This window comes from Anas acuta, chromosome 7 (genome assembly GCF_963932015.1).
Source record: "Anas acuta chromosome 7, bAnaAcu1.1, whole genome shotgun sequence".
Lineage (NCBI taxonomy): Eukaryota > Metazoa > Chordata > Aves > Anseriformes > Anatidae > Anas > Anas acuta.
Window position 1 is genome coordinate 19,009,015 of NC_088985.1, and position 21,834 is coordinate 19,030,848.

Below are 21,834 nucleotides of genomic sequence, written 5' to 3' on the forward strand. Positions count from 1 at the left end.
CTGCCTTTGTTCAAGTGGAGCTTAGAAAAAGCTCTAAACTTACCTAGATGCCACACAGTAACATCTCCAGCCAGGAGGGACCCTAACAACAGGCAGACTCAAAGCCTGTTGGTCTCAACCTGAAGCACTTTAGCTCCGCAGTGCTAATTAAAGGATAAAGTTACAAGAGTCAAGAGACCATCTGCAGTAACCAAGTGCAAACAGACCAGGTGCCAGAAAAGCAACGCCACTCAAAAAACACAACCAATCGAAGCAAGCTCTGTGGGATCTTTTCCCACAGCTAAATTAACACCAAAGGCTCCCTGACCCAGGGGGGCGAGGAGCTGGGCACCTGGGAACAAGGATTTAAATTTCAGGCACGTCAAATGGGGGATCAGCCAGAAAGGTTCCCCAAGCAGGCAATGCTAAGGCTAGGGGACTGCTCCTAGTTGCTCCCTTCCATTCAGGATTTGCAGTTGTAAGTAGTACCGTGCAGATAGCTGTTCAAGCCCTCTCTCGTACAGCCTGAGCAATCCTTTATTGCTGCAGCACCTCTCCCCACCCACCCAACAGCTGAGCACACACACCCAGGCAGATAACGCCTCCACTTCCTCCTCCTTGTGCAGGATCCGTCTCACAAACCCCACACACGAGGGAAGCCCCACGACCACTGGTGTAGGTGTTGTCTTGTTTGTGGAGGAAGGACTTTCCAGCTCCGTTTTGCCTGGAAAGCTGAATTAATTATAGAATAGCAGGAAAGGGAGAGAGAGGGCACATGCACGAGCCAGGTCCTGTAAGCAGCGCAGACATTTGCCTGCAAAGGATGAGGGATTCTGTTCTCCTGCCCCCAGGGCTGGTAACATATCATTCACTCTAAGAAAATACTTAAAGAAAACCTCTAAGGAGTTTGGGCTTTCAGCAAACAATAATGAGCTAATCCTGTTTTCATAGCTGGACCCATGAGAGCGTTCCTTACTGATGCTGCCAACAGCCTGTAAGCCACAACCTGCTGCTTGTGCCCCAGGCTTCCCACCAACCTGTCCGGGACACAGGGAAGCCCTCCTGTCCCCCCATCTACAGCCATACCGGTTCCTGCAAACTGGATTCCAACGATGCTGCCAACTGTGGAGAGCCTTCAGAAAACAGAATCATTTCAACAGAGAAAATCCTGCCCTCAGAGCCCCCAGGAGAGCTCTCAACAGAGGGAAGATTTCACCCAGGTAGCCCAGTTCTGCTCTCTGCAGGGCATGCAGGCAGTAACTAAAAACACCAGCAGACACCTGGAACCACTTCAGTTGTAACACTCTGCCCCTCCTTACCTTGCTAGAACCATGGCAAGATCAGTAAGATTCAGAGGGAATGAGACAAAGTCTTTTAAGGTACTCGAGAAGAAAGGAAGGAAAAGCATGTGCATGAGGAGGGCCTGGCAGGCTGGGCACGCCACAGGGCAGTTCAGTCTCCTGATGGCAACAGAGCATTACATTCCCTTCAGTCACCAGCATTAAGTACATGAGAGGGGACAACTGACAGCAACAGGTAACCTCACCATGGCAAAAGCAGCTGGGAGACCATTTAAAACCCCGCTTCCATCATCTACCCCATCAGGACCTTGCTGATGAGACAAGAATACATCAGCCATGAGGTGAGCCCTAATGCTCTGCAAATTGATGGCCTGCTACGGCAAGAAGAAGTGCCATTGGAAGAAGGAAGGCAGATGTTCTGCTGTCCGCCACCCAAAGCAACTTTTCTATTATATGTTCTGAAATAAAGGCTCAACAGCTCCTTGCCAAAGATTCACAGCTAGACTGGGGCAAGCGAACACAAATGCTGGTTTCCTGTTCGTGGTTTAGTATCTAGCAGAATCTAAAAATCTGCAGGCTTTATTAGGTCATTTAAACTTCAAAGTCCACCACATTCAGTTGTTACACAGCCTATGTTGGAGAACTCCAACAGAAGCTCTAGAGCTGTAGTAACAGTGGCTGCAGATGTTCACAGGCCATACCGAAATGAACGCATCCTCTGGATGTATGTAGGTGTGCACGCATGCTTTACATTGACCACAGGAGGAGAAAATGAGACTAATTTCTGTTGTTTTACTACCTGAAGTATAATAGATGCTCAGGATTACAAAAACAAACAACAAAAAAAAAAAAACAAAAAAAAAAACACAACTTCCTATGTAAGAAAGACAAAGCCTGTAACCTGCACTGTAAGCAAAATATGCTAAAAGAAGTAACTAGAAGGAATTTCACCTGCGAGTTGTTCCTTACTGTTTGCTCCAAGGCTTCTGATACTTTATTCAATTCCCTTAGCCCCCGTTGATGGCTGTGAGTTGTATCACATAGGTCAATGGTCTGATAATCTTTGGGAGAATGGGAAAGTTAAAAATAAAGAAACAGATCACTGCTGTCCAGATAATCCAGACACTGTGCAGCACTGTGTAATGCCACAAATACCCTGCCTCGAAGCTGCTGAAGACCACAGAGCTCAGGGGATGCACTGGCTGCAGGGTGGAAAGTGCTGTCCTGAGGCTTGGTGGAACATCAATGTGAACTGTGATCTTCTAAAACTTCCCCTCTGCACAGCACGAAAAACAACCAACCCAAACAGGAATGGAAACCCTCTGAAAAACACCCTCTGACTACTGCAAGATGGCATAACGCTTATTTTAGGTGAGACTGGAAATAATCTATTAATGCAGCTTTGGAATCTGTTTTTCTGCTGAAGGCCTCGATGAAGTTCCATAAGCATAAAATTTTATTCCCTCCCTCTCCCCCCCCCCCCCAGAAGTTAGCAGAAGCACTCATCCTGTGAATTTAGCAAATTCCTGTGTGCATCTTTACTTACCTACCTTGACATTTGAACTGGATATGGCTTATATCTACTTTCTGTACACTGCATATTCCGTATTTGTAAATACTTCCAATCCTATTAGCTTGTGTTGGCTCTAGTTTGAAGCTTTTATTTATTTTATTTTGAGCTTGTCAGGACTCCTCCCCTACTAATGTGGCTTACATAATTCTTTTCCAGAGATGACAGATGTGCATCTTCAAAAAGAGGATCCTGCATCTGCGTTTCATTTTGTTTTACTGTAGTTCAATCAGTACTTTGTTAACAGCATCATTTAAGAGATGTCATCATGGTTTATGTACTTCACATGCTTTTGTTAACTTGACAAACAAATCTAATGAAGAGAGTTTAAGCTGAGAGGGAAGAAAACTGGCACTTCTTTCCCTGCAGTACCTTTCACATTTTAGGGTTCATTCAATGTTGTATGTGAAAAGAGCTGCCAGAGTTGGACCTTGCTCTACACAGAGATTATTCTGAATTACTGCTGTCTACAGCTATGTCTCTGTACACATTATCTTGCATTGTTTACTAACTCAGCTGCAACTTCTCACTTTGTTATCTCAGTTCCTCCTTTCTTCCACCTGCACGTGTACTAAAAATAATCAACTTAAAGACTTATAAATATTTTTCTTTTAATATTTTTGAATTGCATTATGTAGTTGAAATAAAAAGAATGTTAAAAAGGGGACAAGAGATCCTTCTGCATACTCTCCATGTTCCCTTTAAAAGCTTCCCAAGATACAGGAACATACAGCTGCAGACTATACACACCACATAGAAAAACAGATATCTGCCAGCTCTGGCTGACTACTCTCTAAATACAAAAATGATTGGTTTTACAAACATTTCTACATAATGGAACTAGACAAGCAAGCTGTTAAACTACAGAATCAGTAAATTATGGTCCCAGAGCTCTTAGAAATCCACTCCCTTCACTTCAATGAAAGCTGAGCATGGTCTGCACCTCATGAACAGATTCCTTCAGCTGTCCCCTTCAAATCCAATCAGTTGCTAAGTGCAATTACGAACTAGCTTGGCAGCACTGAGAAGAAAACGTCACTTCTCTCTGTTCCCGTAAGAAAATAACATAGCTGTTATGTTCCCCTGAGAAAAACAAACAAACAAACAAAAAACCCACCATAGAAATTACTATTTTCTGCTTATCCTAGAAGTGACTTACCTGCACCACTGGCATCATCACACCCTGCAGAGCCATCCAAGCACTCAGTGCACATGCAGGGAGCAGCTCCTGCTACAGAGGCCCAACTTCACTGACTACATCTGTGGTCTGCTAGGTTGTACATATTTTTAAGAAATTCCCCTTGCATATGTATTGATGAAACCTCCTGTAATATCAGCAATAATTCCTGGGACAGTCTCTAACTATCACAAGCAAAAAGAAACAGAGGCAAAGCCTCAGTTTCACTCTCCACACTGGGAACCCCTAAGGATGGAGGGGGGAGAGGTCAAGAGCTAGAGGGATGCTGTTTTCTAAGCCAGCATGCAGAGGTCTCTAACTGCACCATTCAATTTCCACTCCCATTTGCATTAGGAAGTACCACACATTTTCATGCCTAGACCATCACCATTTCACTCATCCCTTCACATCAAACACCTTCCTGCTCCAACGTGCTTTCAAATAGAGCAAGTCTAGCACACGGTCGTGCAGCAACCTCTCTTCACGGCTTTGCTTCGAGCAGGATGTAATATCGCAGCATTCATGGGGTGTGCCTTGTTATCACTCCTAGCCATACTCCCACAATAAGTAGAGGTCAGCTTTCTAAGAAATTAATGCCCTCCTCCAGGGAAGACATTTCTCCCTCTGATCTGGCACTGACTGCACACTTGAGAGCAAGAATTCACCTGTTTTGATCACATGGCTCAAATTAATATTTTCTTAAAGATAGGGATGATGACTTGCTTCTTCATCATATTCAGGTTCTTGCTTCTTCATCATGCAACAGCACCATAACTGTTCCTGCAGTTTTTAAGAAAATCTTTTACATCTTTGTTGTGTGTCCAAAATCACTGCACAGCGTTAATCTACACCATGCCACATGGGTGGCTGCTTGCTCTTGCCGGTGATAGCCAGTGCATCTTTTCCTTACTAACCCATAGGAATGACTATTGGTGAGGTTTCATACCATTTGAACTTCTTAAATGAAAGGGAAAAAAAAAAAAAGATTACTGCAAACATAGTTTGGGAATGGTAAAGAGCACCACAGTCAGTCCTCTGCAATCGTCCATCACCCTGCAATCAGCACAGAGGGGTCCACAGCCGATCTGTTGGATACAAACAAACACATCCTTTCCCCTACTACTGGAAAAAGGCAAAGCCCACAGAACTATGACATGCCAGGCAAAGACAGCAAGTGGTATCAAGTGTAGCGCAATAACGCAGGCCCCTGGAGTAACAGGAAATCTCTTAGACAAAACATCCACATGATCTGCACAATTAGGCAAAGCATTCCCTATGACGACTGATGATTTTTGAAAGAAAATTTTGTTGAAGGTTGCAGTCAAATGGAAAGAGGGACACACTAACACATGTACAGACCAATGAGAGAAGTTTGCACCAAAACAGATTTGTAGGCAAGCTTCTAGTCTAGGATAGAAGTCCTCATGATATAATTTATGATTGCCACCCCTATAATTTATGATCACCTCCCATTCTCTGCCGCAATCATTTTGAGGTTCATGAAACTAACTCAGTTCTGAAATCCAAAGAAAAATTGCTTTATATTTTTATCTTCAATATTAATAAAGACTATTAAAAACAAATACATAAATTTGCATCAAAGATAATGAAAGTCTGTTTTTCTCAAACAATGTAAATATTTACAGCACAAGATAGCAAAGAAACAAAACAATCTCATTATTGTTCAGTGAGGACATTGCTCACATTCTGTATTATGCATGGATAACAATGATGCATTTTTAGGGTAATCCTGTACTACATCACTTATTTTCCAGTACATCAGAAGATAACGTTTGTGAAAGCTATTTAAGAACAACAGGCGCCTAAGCAACGTTTTTCACCATTGTTTAACTGCTACCAGGCAAACTGTTCATCCTAAGCCAGAGTAAAAAGATAGTATTGACTAAACGATTCTGCATTTTGGAGAAGTATGAAATCGTTGTTTCTCTGATGCTGGGCAAATAAGAAGCTTATAAACTGATGCACATCAGAATGCATTTCTTTTGAATGATTCATGAGTTAAATCTCAGATCACTACTTACAGGCTTAAGTTACAACATATCTTTTCTCTGGAAATCTTTAAAGCAAACAAGCAAACAAATATAGATTACTGCATCATTATGCCTAACCATTAGGCTCTTTTTAAGGAAATAGCTATAGAAGTTCCTTAGAACCTGCACAGTGCAGGAATTGGAGAGCCCCAAACCAGTTTCTTCAAAAGCTCAAGCATGAAACAAGACTGTCAATGTACCTAGCATTTTGTACCCGATTCTTCCACAAACTTGCATGACATAACATCATTTTCAAGCATATTTCCCCATGCTTTAGAATAAAATGACCTTCTGATGCAAAACTAGGTACATGAAGTCATTTGCTATGCCCTGAAGTTAAGAGTGTTAAATTTTAAATACATTTTAAATCCAAGGAAATGCTACAGGTCACTACTTTTTATTACAGCATATCCATGAATATATTCATGGATAGCACGTTTACTTTATGGCTGGATAATGATATTTCCAACTTCCCTACCTCCTGGATGCTTCAACCACACAAAAAACTTGTAGGACTGGCATCGCTCCTTACTGTGGCAATACACAGTACCTGGCACAACCAAATCCAGGCGCTAAGGCCTGCAATAACAGCGGGATGTGTGTTAATCACTCCTGCAGGGGTCACACCTGCACAGCCACCATTGCGATTCTTGATTTGACACAGTTGCTAGCGAGGCAAATAAGGTATTTCTCATCAATTTCAACATGGAAATTGCACTACGAAGAATTTAAGAACCTCTGTGTAACAGCATTATCATTAAATAGCCAAACTGCATAAAGCCTACAAACAGGGTGCAGGTCTGAACAGAATTAATTCCCCTCCAGTGCCAGAACAAGACAGTCTCTCCCAGCTACAAGCTTGTCACAGTGCACGCAGTGAGATTAAAACCCTGCACCTTCTCTTCTTATCTCAAGCATCCATACTGTAGCTTAAAGCCCAGGCAAGTGATTTCAGAGGGCTGACAAACAACCGGGCTCCCCGCATCCCAGCTCCCCACGCGACACATTGCTGACACCAACGCGCACTGGCAGCAGAGAAGTGTCAGCAAAAACAATTTCCTTTCACTAGCAAGCTGGTTCATGCAAGTGTGCTGAAGGCGTATGTCGGGTCTGCGTGTCCTCCCCCCTCAACTGTGCTCTGTGCCACCAGAAAAGAAGGAACTGGCATTACTGAGCCCCCCAGACAAGGCACTCCTCACCACGGTCTATAAAAGGCCATTCATCCCCACTGTACCTAAAATAGCCACAAGATGCGGTCATGAGATGAATACACGACTGTGGATTCCTTTCTTATATTTACAAGAAACCTAGTGTCCACTGCTTACTTCCTCACCCTCTGTCCTTGTTCTTTGTTCTGCAACCGAGTGTTCACCCTTTCTGTCCCACCCCTAATTTGTCCCTTAGTTTCTACAAATATTTAGATGCCTGGAGAAACAGTTTACAAGAAGTTTATAGAAACACTACAAAACTCCATCAATCCATTCCTATGCACATACAAGCTCTATATAAAATCTTATGAAAAAATCTATTGCAGCTATCTACCAGGACTAAAACAGGATTTCTAAGCCCATCTGTCAACCACGGGCAGATGCAGAAGGCTGCTAAGACAGCAAGCGTGCAGGTGAACAGAAACTGTGCCTGTTCATGAGAAACCATGAGAATTGCACAGGTCTGTTTCTTGCTGCTTGGCAAGAGGCTGACTCACAGTGCCAAAACAACTTCTGTTTTTTCACCCAGGAGATGCTCCAACCAATCTTCAGGTATCTACTAAAGGTAGGGAGAAACCCAGGCCATTAGAGAGCAGCAAACTGTCAGACAAAACGTGTTTTAGATGAAGCTGGTAGTAGCCAGGGCAATGCAGCGGAATGGATTCTGGGATGCAGTTGCATATCCACAGGGCAAGCAAAGGAAGTCAATATGGGAAGCTGTCCATACAGAGAAAGGCTTAAAATAAAATTCAGGATCATGACCACAGCACTGATACCAATTGGTCACATTTTTCAACCCTATCACATTTATAAGTGGTTTTTCTGTCTTCTTCCCTAATAGATGGGTTTTCCTTTAAATTAGTTTAGAGAGGAGCCATCAAGATAAGACAAGTGTGCTGAATAGAGCCCATGCAATTCTGGTGCATGTGAGCACTATTACAAAACCTGAAACATTTATGAGGACAAAAACTGGAAGGAACAGCAGTTTCCATTAGGCATCTACTGAAACTGAAGGCAAGAAGAAAAAGGTCATTTTTTTTTTTTAAACTGAAATTTCATCAGTCTGAGGAGAAAACGTCCTGTTGGAAAGAGGGGAGCATTGAACCTGTTGAGGTTGCATCAGAATTTTACATCAGCTGCATCCAAAGCTGCAGTTAAGAAGAAAAAGAGCCCATCTTGCTTTCCTTCATGTTTTCCAGGACCTACACCTGGTGCTCATGTGGTTTCCTTCTCTAAGTACTCAGAATTAAAACAGTATCCAGGCATATCCACTCTTCCAAAAAGTACATAAAAAATTACTACTGACAAATAACCTGAATGTCTGCTGAACTGGCCTAATAGAGCAATAAGGACGTATTTCTTTATTAAGCAGCTTTAAATGACAAATGTAAGATTCTTTTTTTTTTTTTGTAATTGAAAAAAAAAAAAAAAAAGAAAACTACTTTCTATTCCAAGTGCAACAGATGATGTCAGAGAACCAAGACAAAATCCCCTCAGTTTTCTGCTTGCTCAGGCCAGCTGGCCTGTTCCACCCCAGAGACAGCCCCAGCTTCGGTACAGGCTCACATCGGCACCGAGGCAGACATAAAGTACTTCATGCTGAAGGGTATGGATTCTGTTAGTCTGGAAGTGGCAGGAGCCTGCAAGTGACCAAAACATTTCTGATTTCTCCTCGGAGAACCCAATCATTCTCCTTCAGCACCCGGGTGCAAGAGGAAGCAGTGCCATAAGGCGCCCAGTTCCTCCTTGCACACTGCTGCATTAGCTGCGCTCTCTGAAAGAGGCACTAAACCTTCGTCCCACGGGAAGTCACACTTCTGTTTCACAGGGACACAAGCTATTTGCTTAAGAGTATCAGCTGGCAATGGCAAAGCTCCTCTTTCACAAGCTCCCTTTACCACCCCCTGTTGAAGAAGTAATTTGGCACAAATCTCACGTTCCCTGCATTCCCTGCAAAGTTAACGGAAGTTTCACACTTTTGCAAGGTCAGCTCAACTCTCACTGCACCCTTATAGAGGACAGGGACATCTAACTTAGAAACTAAACAAAAAAGAGGCTAGCAAGTATTTAAAGCCCAATCTTATGAGATGTTAAATGACCCAGTGGAAAAGGCTCTTTTTTCCCTCGTTGCCAAAACATGCTGGTTCCGCAGCAAAACCAGGCAGCTTTCTTGTTAACGCTAAACCAATGCTACGTAACAGTTTGAAACAGGAAACGAAAAGGATACCACGGACACACAATGTGGGAAGGTTTGTTTGCATGCTCAGTGTTTGGGGGGAACCAAATAACCTCCTTCAGGGCTACACACCAAGGAGGGCATCTCCTCTGCCTGAAAAAAAGGCACTGCTGATGAAACAGCACCCTACAGTATCTAGCTGGGGACAAGATTCAGCAGTTCAGTGCAAGATCAGCACCATCTCCCTTAGCTGGTGTCCCCTCAAAATTCCCCCTCCAAACTGATTCTGCCCAGACTTTCTTCCTGACTGACAAACCCAAGATTTCACTTCAGTCTCCGATCTTGTTCCATCTGCAGGCTGTAAATTAGAATACCTCTTCAATTAGAGATCAATGATGGGATTAGAAGGTGGATTATTTTTAGCAGCCCTCTGATTGAGCCAGTATCACAGTCAGTTATGAGTCACTGCCTTTCCTAGAACTACGTTTTATGCCCCAACTTCCAATGCAACATTTAGTAGCTCTTCAAAGGCCATCATCTATCAGTCGTCTTTGCTGGGAACAGAGAAAAGGGAAAGCAGCTATCATTCAGCCCAGAAGAGACTTCTTAAGATCTTCAGGATTCTCGTTCAAAACCTAGAAAGAAGGGCAAGGGGAGATAAAGAGCTCTGCAGAGGCACAGCCATCTTCACAGCTGTGCTGAAGACAGTTACAGGCTCGAGTAACCTATCCCTGACAGCTGTCGTGCTGGAGTGGCATCTCCTACACAAGGGGTCTTGTGAGGCCCAGTGACAGTACACTGCACTGTGTTCTTGTTCGTTGGGTTAAAGCATGACTTGGCTCGCCAGTGATTTTCTCTCCCCACACCACCACCTTTTTTTTGGTACATTCCAGCAGAGGAAAGGCTCGGCACAGAAATTTGCCAGCTCTCCCTTGGCTCACGGGGGTTGCTGGACACTGAGGACAAACAGCACCCGGGAAAAGCAGGCCTGTGCTCCAGCACGGCCATGCCACCGGCCTTGGCGGGACGTGCTGTGCGCGGCCATGCTGTCTTCCACCCCATCCTCTGCTGGCAAGAGCTGCTTCCAGACTTGAAACCCAACAGTTTCTTCATCTCACTAAACACTAGATTCCCTATTCTGGCTCAGATGTCTCTAATATGCATTAGTTAGATTACATCAGTCACAAAGAACTGTCCGTGAGGTTCACAGGACACAGGTCAAAGGAGGCCAGTCAGAGTCTGGACAATCAACCTGCCGTTTCTCCTTCCCTTACTCGCACAAGAAACAATGCCAGTTACAACTGTGTGACAAGGGATGAGTATACAGTTTGTGAGGTCTCGTGGAAAGCACAGCAATACTGAAGTATGAGTGTGAAAGCCACAAGCACACCACCCCTGCACAGGCTCAGCCAGTTAAGACAGGCCCAGCCAAACCCATGCAGGACTTGCAAAGCTGAGAGCCCAAATACAGCAGCTAGGAAGGACATGAAAAGAGAGCTGAGAGCTGACAGCAGCCAGCCAGCAGCCTCACCAGCAGGATGCCCTGATGGCAGCATGGGCTCATTGCCAAGTCTGAGCACAGCACCTGTAACACTGCACAGGTATACACCCCAGGGGGCATTCAGAGATGGAGCACGTGTCCCAGCTGACAAGCAGAGCTCAAGTACACAGAGAAAGCAAGCAACCATAACAAATGTCTAATGCACACACAATGGAAGATCACAGCCAAGAGTCAAATGCATGATGTATTTAATTCCCTTTCTATGTAAGGAATTGATCCTGACTCAGCTTCCTTGCGCTCAGGATCCCTGTCAGCTGAACCACACAATGCCGCGCTTGCTTCTTAACAGGGTATCACTGAATGGAGGAAAATGAGTAAGAAAACTGATATCAACATCAGCAGCAAATAAAAGCCTGGGCTTGGTGCAGATACAAGTGTCTCAGGGCTCCCTACACACCAGATGTTGACCATGGGAGACTCAGATCCTGGGAAGAATAAAACCACCAAAAGACTACAAAGCATACATCAGACTAACCAACTGAGTGTGGCAGGTAGGTAAGTAGAGGTGATGCACCCACTTTTCACTACAAGCATCTGCGGTGAGGAGACACAAAATGCAAGAAGCTCTTAGACAATGCTGGTACAAGCCACAGGGCTCTGGCGGGGCTGTCTATTGCTGCTTTGAACAGAGCCTTGAAGATGAAGTTCTCATCTTTCACTTGCACAATGTCCAGCTAGAAACAAAGCCATATACCTCATTAAAAAACAAAAAAAAATAATTATATCAGTAAAGCTCAAAGAGGAATAATCTTGAAACCCTAGATATTTAGAAAATACAACAGGACCTTGCAAAACTCACCTTCTGAGCAATTCACCTGGAAAACACCACACTGCAGTTTTCCTACACTCCCAGGAAGGGATATAAAAAGAACCTCATCTCTAAAATGCCTTGGAGCTGCAGAGCTCTTCAGGTGTACCCAAGCATGGCTCTTTCTCACCCACCTGCCAAAACATGTAGCAGCTTGTATAGAACAGCACAGAGACCTTTCAAGCCTTGCAATTTTACAGGGAAAACAACACGATGAATATTTTCCACAACATTTGAAAGACTTAACTCCAGGGGTCTCACTTGGAGGTTATCCTCTTCTTTCAGGTCTGACCCCAGGGCAAAGTGTACAAAATAGCTGAACACCACTGTCACGGGAATCACAGAAACACAGTACACTTCTCATGCAAAGGAACTGCTAAACAGCAATTATAGAGTTTTCATACCCCAAAGCAGAGATATTTCAACAATGCAGTGTTAACACACTGCATAAGAACACAAACACTTTTGGAAGTCTGAAATCTGATCTCATTTTTATTGGCTTCTGCTTTGTCATGCCAAGTGCTAAGTTAAAATCCCCTTCTATCTTTTAATCAAACATGCTACTTTTTTGTTAACTCTCCAGATCAAGCCAGTCTGACAAGACTCCTGTAATTTTACAACTGAATCTCTCCTCCCTCCACCCCCTTATGTTATCAAACATTAATTTTGTGAAGAGTCTGATGCACAGTGCCAATTCTAATTTACTAACAATTCTTAACCTTTTCCCTCCCTTACACTCTCAAAACACCTTGCAAAACAAGAAGGGCATCCACTGGACAGAAGGATCAGCACCCTCAGAGCATACATTTTGGTATCTTGTGGTTGCAGTGTTCCTAAGTGTCATCCACCCATGTGAAATACCTTGTGTCTAAAAAAGTGCTATCTCTGTGAGCTTCAGCGCAGGGTGAGGCTACAGCTCTAGGTCATGACATTGCAATTTACATTCCCTTCCTCCTGTTACATCTACAGTTTCAGCAAATATCTGACATTTGGCCAACAGGTTCAGAAGTTACTTGCAGTACAATTGCATAAGCACACTTCCCATTGGAAAGCAGACTAAAAAAATCCAAGAATATTACAAAACACATGGGACAGATGACAAATGATCTGCAGAAAGTGAACGTATGCATAGGTGAGGTAGCTTACACCAGAAATGTACAGGGCAGAAGCAGAACACGACTCAGATTTCCTGTCTTTCAAAATAAACCTTTAGTTGCAAGTGACCTTCCTCTTTTTTAGAGCGCTAAGCAGACATTTTTTTCCTTTGCAACAAGACAGTATTTAGTTCTTTACATTTATGCTGTGTGGAATAAGAAAACTCTCTCACCTAGCGATAATTTTCAATGTCAAAGAGCTGCAGCTCCTCTGGAAGCTTTCAGCTTCCTTGGTTTCTATCTATTATGTGTATGTATTTATGAATATACACATATACACTTTACAGAAGCAGCTGCAATGTAATTGGCTTGTTATGGACTGAGCTAGAGAAAAAAACACTGATGGTAACTGTCCTTCATTGTTCTGGCACCTCCAGTTCAGATCTGGCAGGCAGACTGTGTATGAAAATGACCCTGAAAGCTACGATGATGATAATCGCATTTAAAAGGACAACTTTTTGGATGCAGAACTAAAAGGGAAATTCTCTTCATTTACCAGAAAGGAAGGAAAAACTGAATTGTACTGATAACCCCCCGGACTGTTTCCATGTGCAATTTGCACTCTGTTGTCACCTACGGTAAACTTTTACCTAGTGCTCTTCACATTGCTCTGATATATCAGATGTTACCGGGCTCATTAAGAACAACAAAGCCTCTGCGAACTTTCACTTTCTCTCTGTTGTAGCAGAGTTTGTCCGGCTGCTCAGAGCAAGTCCCTTAAGAGCAGCTTGCTGAAGGCAGCCACGGGAAACAGGCGAAGAGGAGACAAAACCACAGACAGGGCAAGATGAGGCATCTGCAGGAATTTGATGCTGTAACATGGCCCATGGTGTGGAAGCACGGCAGAGCCTGCATCGCAAGACTGCGTGTTTCAAACCATCCATTTTCCCACACACACATACAGTCAACACAGAAATAAGCCATTTTTTTTCCATTAGCCTTCCTGTTCTGACTGATGCATTCATAGTTACACTAGACTATAACAAGGATTGGCCTAGTAGTGAATCACCCTCAATAGCACACTGCGCTTTTACAACGAGAAATAGAGGGATCAGAGAGATTAATCCTCTGTCCTGGCTGACGTGAGGAGCGGGGACAGTGAAAGCAAATAGAAATAGTCAAAGATGGTTCTTTGCCTTGCTACAGCACCCCCCTAGCTGGTTCTGAAGGAGACTCTGTCAGCATGATGTGCTTTAAGAGGCCATTAAGAATCAAAATAAAGGAATTCCTGCAGTAATCAGGAGAGCAGGCACTCCCATCAATGACCCGCATAACATCTCCTTCCTCCTCGCAGGAAGGTGGAGGCCAGACTCACGCCTGCTGCCACGTGAAGCACTTACGGTAGTAAGGTTTGCCTGAACACTTCCTCAATGCTTAATTGGTGCTGCAGGGTGGATCGTTCACAGGGAGCCTGCTGCTTCCTCTTCAGCTGATATTATTCAAATGAGCCTCTACAGGCAAATATCACCTATCGAAAAATTCACCTGTGAAGAAGGAACAGCCTTCGGTGCTGAGTCACGGCAATGCCTGGACCCCCACGGTTGCACCCCCTAAAATTCTTGGATAACAGGAGACCAGAAGTTATAAACTGCTGATAAGAACAGAAGAACGTTTCCCATCCTCAAGCTACACCCATGGCACAGAGTTATTAGCAGTAAGTCAGAGTGACAGATTATTCTGGTCATTGGAACCAGCAGATCAGACCCAAGGGAAGCCTGACTGTTTATTAATAAAAGCCTTCCCTTCCCACCCCACCCCCCAGATACCCTTCCTTGCAGGAGCAGCACACATGATAAAGAGGAACCAAAAGGCTTTTTAAAAATAAAGTATGTTTGAGAGGAAGGGATTGGTTTGCTTTTCTAAAAAGTAGCAACCATGTGTGCGAGCTTCTATCCATATATAGGTATTTTTGGCCTGGCACCCAAGTTCCTTCTTTCTTTTTTTCTCCTCTGTTCAATTCAGCTGCCCCTCCTGGTTCAGAGGGTCAGTTTCTTGTTGCATGTCCAGAACATGACAGAGGTCAAGCTACCTGCTTAGGTAGGGATGAACAGCTGGGAATATTTTTGTTCCTTGTAATGAACCTCTTACCCTTCATGGTGTGTAAAAGCAGGATTTTATTCAAGTCAGGGTCAAAGTAGGGGCCAAAGTTGCCCTTGAATACATTGATATGTATTCTACCCTCCTACTGCCCTTTAAGGACAGAAACTTTTAGGGGCAGGTCATCCATGTATGCCTAACTAAAACATAGGATTTACCCATCCTTACATATATGATATTTGTGTTCTGTATTGATCCTGGCCACCTGGCCAACCTCTGCAAGGCTTAAAACTGTGACCCTTACATGAGCCTCACAGAGCAAAGGGCTCACCTACTAGTTGACTAAGCATCTCATTTCATCCAACACTGGAAAATCTCAACCACGGTTTCCAGGATCTGTTAATATTTTGTAACCCATGAGAGATATACCTGGTGTCACAAATCCCAGCACTGTTTTCAGTTGAGTTCAATCAACTCTGACCTTCTGTCAGGTCTCTGGTTAAACGCGAGATGTGCTGCCAAGATCCCCTACTCATCTGGAGGCCTCCCAGGTGAACTCCAGACAGGCACCTACTTTAAATGACATAGAAACTGAACAGCCATTTACATGCACCTTTTATTTACAGCAGCCCAAACCTGACAACCAGCTGGGCACAGAATAAAGGCCGGCTTTCCCCCTGGTCCCTGGGGAAAGAAATTGCAAGCACTAGAAACCGTTGATGGTTGAGACAGATCTCTGCTGCTGTTTGTGAGCTGTCTGGCGATGAGTTACATTTAAGAATAACACAGTTCTTAAAGTGTACTGTTAATTGCATTGAACAGGTGAAAAAAAAACAGTGCTTGCAAAGACTGTGCAAAGGCATCTTGTCCATTTACCTAACCCAGAATCAATAAACACAATGTAATCTGTTAAATGCTTGTTTAGTGCTTCGCAGCAATGTGGTTAGATTGCTTGATAAACGACCCACAAAAACACTGTGGTAAGTAGCGAAAGAGAATCTGCTTTGGAAATTACAAGTTCTTTAGCCAGCTGGTGTTTTCAGGAGAGGCCACACAACAGAAATAGTAAAACTGGCCCCAGCTTTGTGAAGATGGTTTCAAGGCCCTGGAGTTGTGGACCTTCTCCACTAACAAAACCCATCCAGCAAGCTGAATGCAGCTCTGCAATGCACAAACAAGCTGCCACCAGATCTTTACAGCCAATGCACAAGTTAGCAAAACAAGTCACAGCAAACGCCGCACAAGTTCCATGAATACTGCTATTTCCGTATCTCGCTGTAAGAATTCATACAGTGAATTAGACGTGTGGTTTATGTGGTTCCCTGGTGCTGTTGCTGCAGCAGCCAGCCTTGATCCTTCGGAGAAGGAAGCACCAGAGTGGGCAGTAACAACATTGCTTGTTCTCTAGGAAAAATGCCCCTTTAGTATGTCCTAGATTTGAAATTTTCTCAGACTTCTAATTTTCCGTTCTTTACAGCCTTCTACAGCTTTGCTATTCAGTATTTGTATACATAAATACTATGTATAAAATTAATTCAGCAAAAATTAATTTTAAAAGCGAATAAAATACCATTAATTTATAAAGCAAATAAAATACTATTTCCATAGAAGTGACAGTCTTTGACCTCTCAAGCTCAATGCACATTGTTTCTAAAAATTTTGCATGACCAAGTCTTACTCAGAAAAACCTTATGTTGCTCAGCCCATGCTACCCAAAATGACAAATGAGCCTCCCATTGGTTTTAGAAACAGGAGGATGAAGTGGATGCAAAACCTAGACAAGAGTAATTGCTTAGAATTACAAGTGTTCTTATTCTCCAGTACGCAAACCCACAAGAGCACCCAGGAAAGGCAGCTATCCATGAACAAACATATTTGGGTCCTATGAACCAATCAAATCAAATTAAAGACCAGAGATGACCTATTTTCCTAAGCAGTGTTTCAAAAGAGGATGAGCAGTTCAAGGGTCTCAGAGGCCAGAACAACCATAATTAAGAAAACAGGACAGCATTCCCACAAGGGGATTTGACTGGATTGCTGAACGTCTTAAATTCTGCTTTGCTGCTTACCCAAGTTCTGGATCTCCAAACCTTTATATACAAACAGATAATGCAATTAAAGTTTTGGGGTAGATCTCCAGAGATGTGGATGACATTAACTTGCCTTGACATCCAAGGGAAGTCAGGCACTTGAACTATTTCCTACGCGTTTCTTCAGAACACACTATATAAACATACTGTTCATTTGAGAACATACAGTAAAAATCAGACCAAAAAAAAACAACAGAAAAGACTTTTTTCCAAAAAGTGCCATGATAAAAATACAGTGCCCTTGAAACAATAGCTCTCTGGTTACAAATGAAAAGTGGAAGTTCTGCCTCTACTTCACCTCTTTCTACAGCAAACAGAGTGGAAGCACCTCCCCGCCTTTCCAGCCACATCCAAAGCACTGCAGAGCTTTGAGCTCTTACACAATGCTCATTAGCCACTTACAAGGCTCAAGAGTTCCTTATATCTAACTGGAGGCAAGGAAGGTACAGACACAATAGCAAAAGAAAATATAAAGCAAAATTCAAAAAGAATAAAGAGGAGGACACTTAATTCCTGGTTGCATTTTTCCTGGCAAATGACCCTTCTCACTCTAGTCTTCAGTAACTATTTATGAGGTTGGCTATCACTCTGTCACCTTCGGGCTGATTGCTTCTGACAGATATGAAAGGAAAGACCCAGAACAGGAAACTCCTTTTTCTCAGGATGCTGAATCAATTTAGGACTTGTTATAAGAACCTACCTCTCCTTCCTTGAGTAGCATCGCGACTAGGAGCTGCCACTCTCCTGCAGTGATCTGCTTCCTCCCCTAGTAACAGTGCTTGGAAGAGCAATAAGGAAACCAGGCTGGCAGAGAAGAGACTTTGGCATGTGTTGACAGCCCCAGCAGCTGGGAAGATTGAGTCCTTTCACCCTTGAACATGGGAGAGTTGTTTGTCCAAAGGGTTAGAGCTATGAGAGCAGAAAAACTTTCTGAAAATATAGGAAGTTCAGCCAGCCTGCTGAATTAATACATCCTTGTGACACTTAAGACTAGGCAAAACCAACCAGAGAACAGGTGGATTTCCTGGTACTAGAATAGTAACTGCTTCATTTGGACACCTCCGCCAGCTCTGACTACGTATCCGTACACTCAGTTATGAAAAAGGTTACAGCGTTTCTTCCAACCTGACACCCCAAAACAGAAAATTGCTTCTTTTCAACTAGTCTAACTCTATAAGCAAGACTGCTGACTAGGGCTAGCAGAAAGCCACGCCAGAGAAAAATCCACAAACAGCACCACAACACCAAATAGTCAGTGAATTCTGGATTTGTCAGGTTCACATCAGACAGCAACCAAAGTTAGGTGAAGCTCACAGAGAAGAGATAGTTGTTGGGTGTCCAGCAGCAGTACTAAATGCTGGGGAAGGTCTTGCTCTCACAGTGCAGCTACAGGTTGCTCCAGGGAGTTTGGCACCAACAGCGTGGGTCACAGCTGAGCAGCTTGCAGCACCCCTCAGCAGGCATTGTTATCCTGGGCACAGTTTGTTATCCTGAGCACATCTCTGAGCCAGGACTTTTGCTTCCAGGAATCCTGGTCCAGAGACAAACTTAGCTGAATTCTGCGTCAGGAGAAATTCATCAGCATTGACAGGTTTCAAACAAAACATCTTGGGCTCGATAAGCATTTTCCAAAGAAAACTTCTTTCCTTTGAAAAATTTCGGGCTATTTTAGGGCTGTTACTGCTTCAAGCCCAGCCTGACCTGACACTACTCCAGAACTGAAGTCAGCAGCACAAGCTCTTAAAGAGTGCTGAAGTGCTGCTGCCAGACCAGGGCTCCTGTGCCAGCCCCACCTTCCTCCCAAGCTCTCTGTGCACACCCACCGGGCCGTCCCCGGCCGGTTATGCCGCCGGTAGCTCCGCGGGTTTGTTTTGCTCAGGACCACGCCGGGACTGTGCAGTGCCAGAGCCGTGAGCATGTAAGGTGGGCACCTCACACACCTGGCTTCACTCGCACTTACAGCACGCTGGAGCCGGCGTTACCCCGGGGGACAGCCGGCAGACGGCTGCCACCCTCCAGCTCCCGCAGCCGCCCGGCAATGCGGTTTCCCAGCCCGCCGGCTCGGTACGGTCACGCCACGAGCAGCGCACCTCGCACAAAGTTTTCTCCCCGCTCCGCTCCCCGGCTGGGAACCGGGGTCCCCCTCGGAACCGAGCCGGCAGCCCGAAGCCGGCGCCTCTCCCCCTCGGCTGCCCCCGGCGCCCTCCCTCTCCGCAGGACGAGGTCAGGCTGCGCAGACAAAGCCGGCGGCGGAGGGCAAAGCCTCTTAGCGCTGCACCTGGCGCCCGCTCCCCGTGCTGGGCGCAGCCCCCGGCCCGGCCGCCTGTTGCTCGCCGCCTTCCCCGGGGCCCGGCGGGGACGAGCGGCGGCCGCCGGGCGGGGGCAGACCCCGCAGCGCCCGGCCCGGCCTCCCCGAGCCCGAAGGGGGGCGGCGGGGCTCGCTGGGCCCCCGCGGGGGAAGCGGCGGCGGCGGCTCCCCACGGCCGGGGCGGCGGCCGAGCCTACCTCGGTGCCCCGCGCAGGGCCCGGCCCGGCGGCTCCTCCTCCGGCTGCGGCTGCTGCCCGTGCCCGCGCCCATGCCCCTGGGAGGCGGCCGAGCCGCGGCGTTGCCGAGGGGAGGCTGCGAGGCTCCGGCTGGGCTGGGGCAGCCCCGGCTCCCTCACCCGGCTGCTGTTTACGGCCGGGCGGCCGGGCTGCCTGTCAGCGCACCGCCCCGCCCCGCCCCGCCCCCGCCGCCATGGCCCGGGGGAGGCCGGGGAAGCGAGGCCGGGCCGGGGGCGGCGCGGAGCCCTCCCGGGGGAGGCAGGGCCCGGGAGGAGCCCTCGGGCTGCGGGTTCCCTCTGCTGCCTCTGGCCCCGGCCCGCAGAAAGCCGCCCCGCCGGGCGGGGAGAGCCTCACCTGGAGCCGCGAGCTCACCTCGGCCCCCGGTGGAGGTGCTGAGGGCGTTTCCTCAGGGCACAGTCGTTCTCCCACCTCCACGAGCTGCCCTATAACTTTATTTTTTATTTTACATATGCTATAAGCCTGGCGGTGGGTCAGAGCCACCTTGAGGGTGTTGCTAATTTTTAGCACGGACTTACTAATTTATCTTGTAAATTTATCCTTTCCAAGGTTATGCAAATGAAAAGGTTCAAGTACTAATGAAGCTTGCCCCAGAGCTGTCTGGGTGCCAGATGCTGTAGCTATTTTACACTTTCGTCGTTTCCTCCTAAAGACAGAAAACTGGTAATAAACATCTGCTTGTTATAATATGCAGGAACAGGTGAACTGTATATGCTACAGAGGTGAGCTATGCAGAGAAAGAAAAATTAGAGGTTTATGAGAAAATGTCAAGGGAGAGACTTCCCCTGTCCAGTCATGGTATGTATCACACTTGGGAATAAGTGAAAAAGAACAGGAATATGGGCAGCACCGCTAAACTGCTCCCGTCAGTGCAGCCCAGACAGGAAAGCAGGCACTGCTGAGAGAGAAACCAGACAGAAAACAAGGAGAGCTCCTGACTTGACGTGCGAGTTCATTCACTGAATCTGGGCAAAGTTTTTCATCTCCTGAATCTGCAGTTTTTCACATCAATAATTTACAGGGCTCCAGGGAGATTACATTTACCCTTAGAGTACAGTGAGAAGGAATAAACTGAGCAAGGCAACCCCGTTTGATGCAGAGCACAACCACCCCCTACATAAAAACGTGCCACAATAGGTTGTCAGAGACCAAAGATGCTGGGCTAAAATTCTGTCATTACACATCAGAGCTAGGACCCAGCATACCCATGTAGTGAAGGAGTGAGAAGCACCACCTACAAGTACCCGGTGCATCTTCCTGGGAGGAGGGGAGCCTGTCTACAGCACCCATTTAGTCCTACATAGACTGAAATAAACAAACAAACAAACAAACAAAACAGACAGTTCATTTCCCTTTAGGAGACGGGGTGGTGATGTCTGTGTGTGATGATAACCATGTCCTGTTAGTAGGCAGTGTAGTATGACACCGGCTGGTAAAGAGAACCAGCTTCTGTTCTCAGATGTGCTGCTGGCTTACCTGGAGGCCACAGGGAAATCTCAAAGGAGGCTGTTTTCTTCCTTCATACTTTCAGTCCTTTTCTTTTTTAATTACTTCTCAGGGTAGGATTGTATCTCACTATGGGTTCAGCACAGCTCACCACCCAGTACTCAGTGTGCCAGACTAGTCAGGGCAACTGTTGACACAGCTGAATAGAAATTACACAGAAACCCAGCCGCATAGAGGGCAGATTTCCCAGGTAAACGGGACACAGAAAAACAAAAGTTTAGGCCTGAATTGAAAGAAGCCACCATAAACCATCAGTACAACCCTCTTAATTCCAAAGGAGAGCAAGGTGACTAAATTCCTTTGCAGATCTAAACCTTCCCGATGTTTTGCAACTATCACACCATAGTCTTTTTGTTTCCCCAGAAAGCTTGTCTAGTATTTTAAACGTGTTGTTCTGGAGTTAAAAGTCCCTGCATCACCATGCTTGCAATACTGCAGAGCCAGGACCAAAGCCTTGGTACTGAGGAGCACTACTGGGAACACCCTCCCTCAATGCCTGACAGACCTTCAGTAGAAAATGCAAAACTTGCAAATGTTTTCCCTCAAAATTTGCAACTAATTTAAACAATAAGGAAGAAACTATAAACTTAAGGCCATTAGTCGAGTGGAAAACTTAAATTCTTCCAGCTAGCATTGCTGTTGACAATCCCACAT

At 45.4% G+C, this 21,834-nt stretch overlaps 1 protein-coding gene across 4 annotated transcripts in view; it reads right to left on the reverse strand.

Annotated features, from left to right (window-relative positions):
* The window catches only part of MARCHF8 (membrane associated ring-CH-type finger 8), a 91,572-nt gene extending 71,730 nt beyond the window's left edge, over positions 1-19,842 (reverse strand). The window contains exon 1 of one of the 4 annotated variants that reach the window (XM_068688168.1): positions 19,618-19,842. The gene's annotated coding sequence lies outside the window, so the exon portion shown is untranslated. Of the gene's footprint in view, positions 1-19,052; positions 19,172-19,202; positions 19,404-19,617 lie in introns of those variants that run through there. The other 3 variants (XM_068688173.1, XM_068688170.1, XM_068688169.1) reach the window with 3 other exon arrangements.
* Between the last annotated feature and the right edge of the window lie 1,992 nt (positions 19,843-21,834).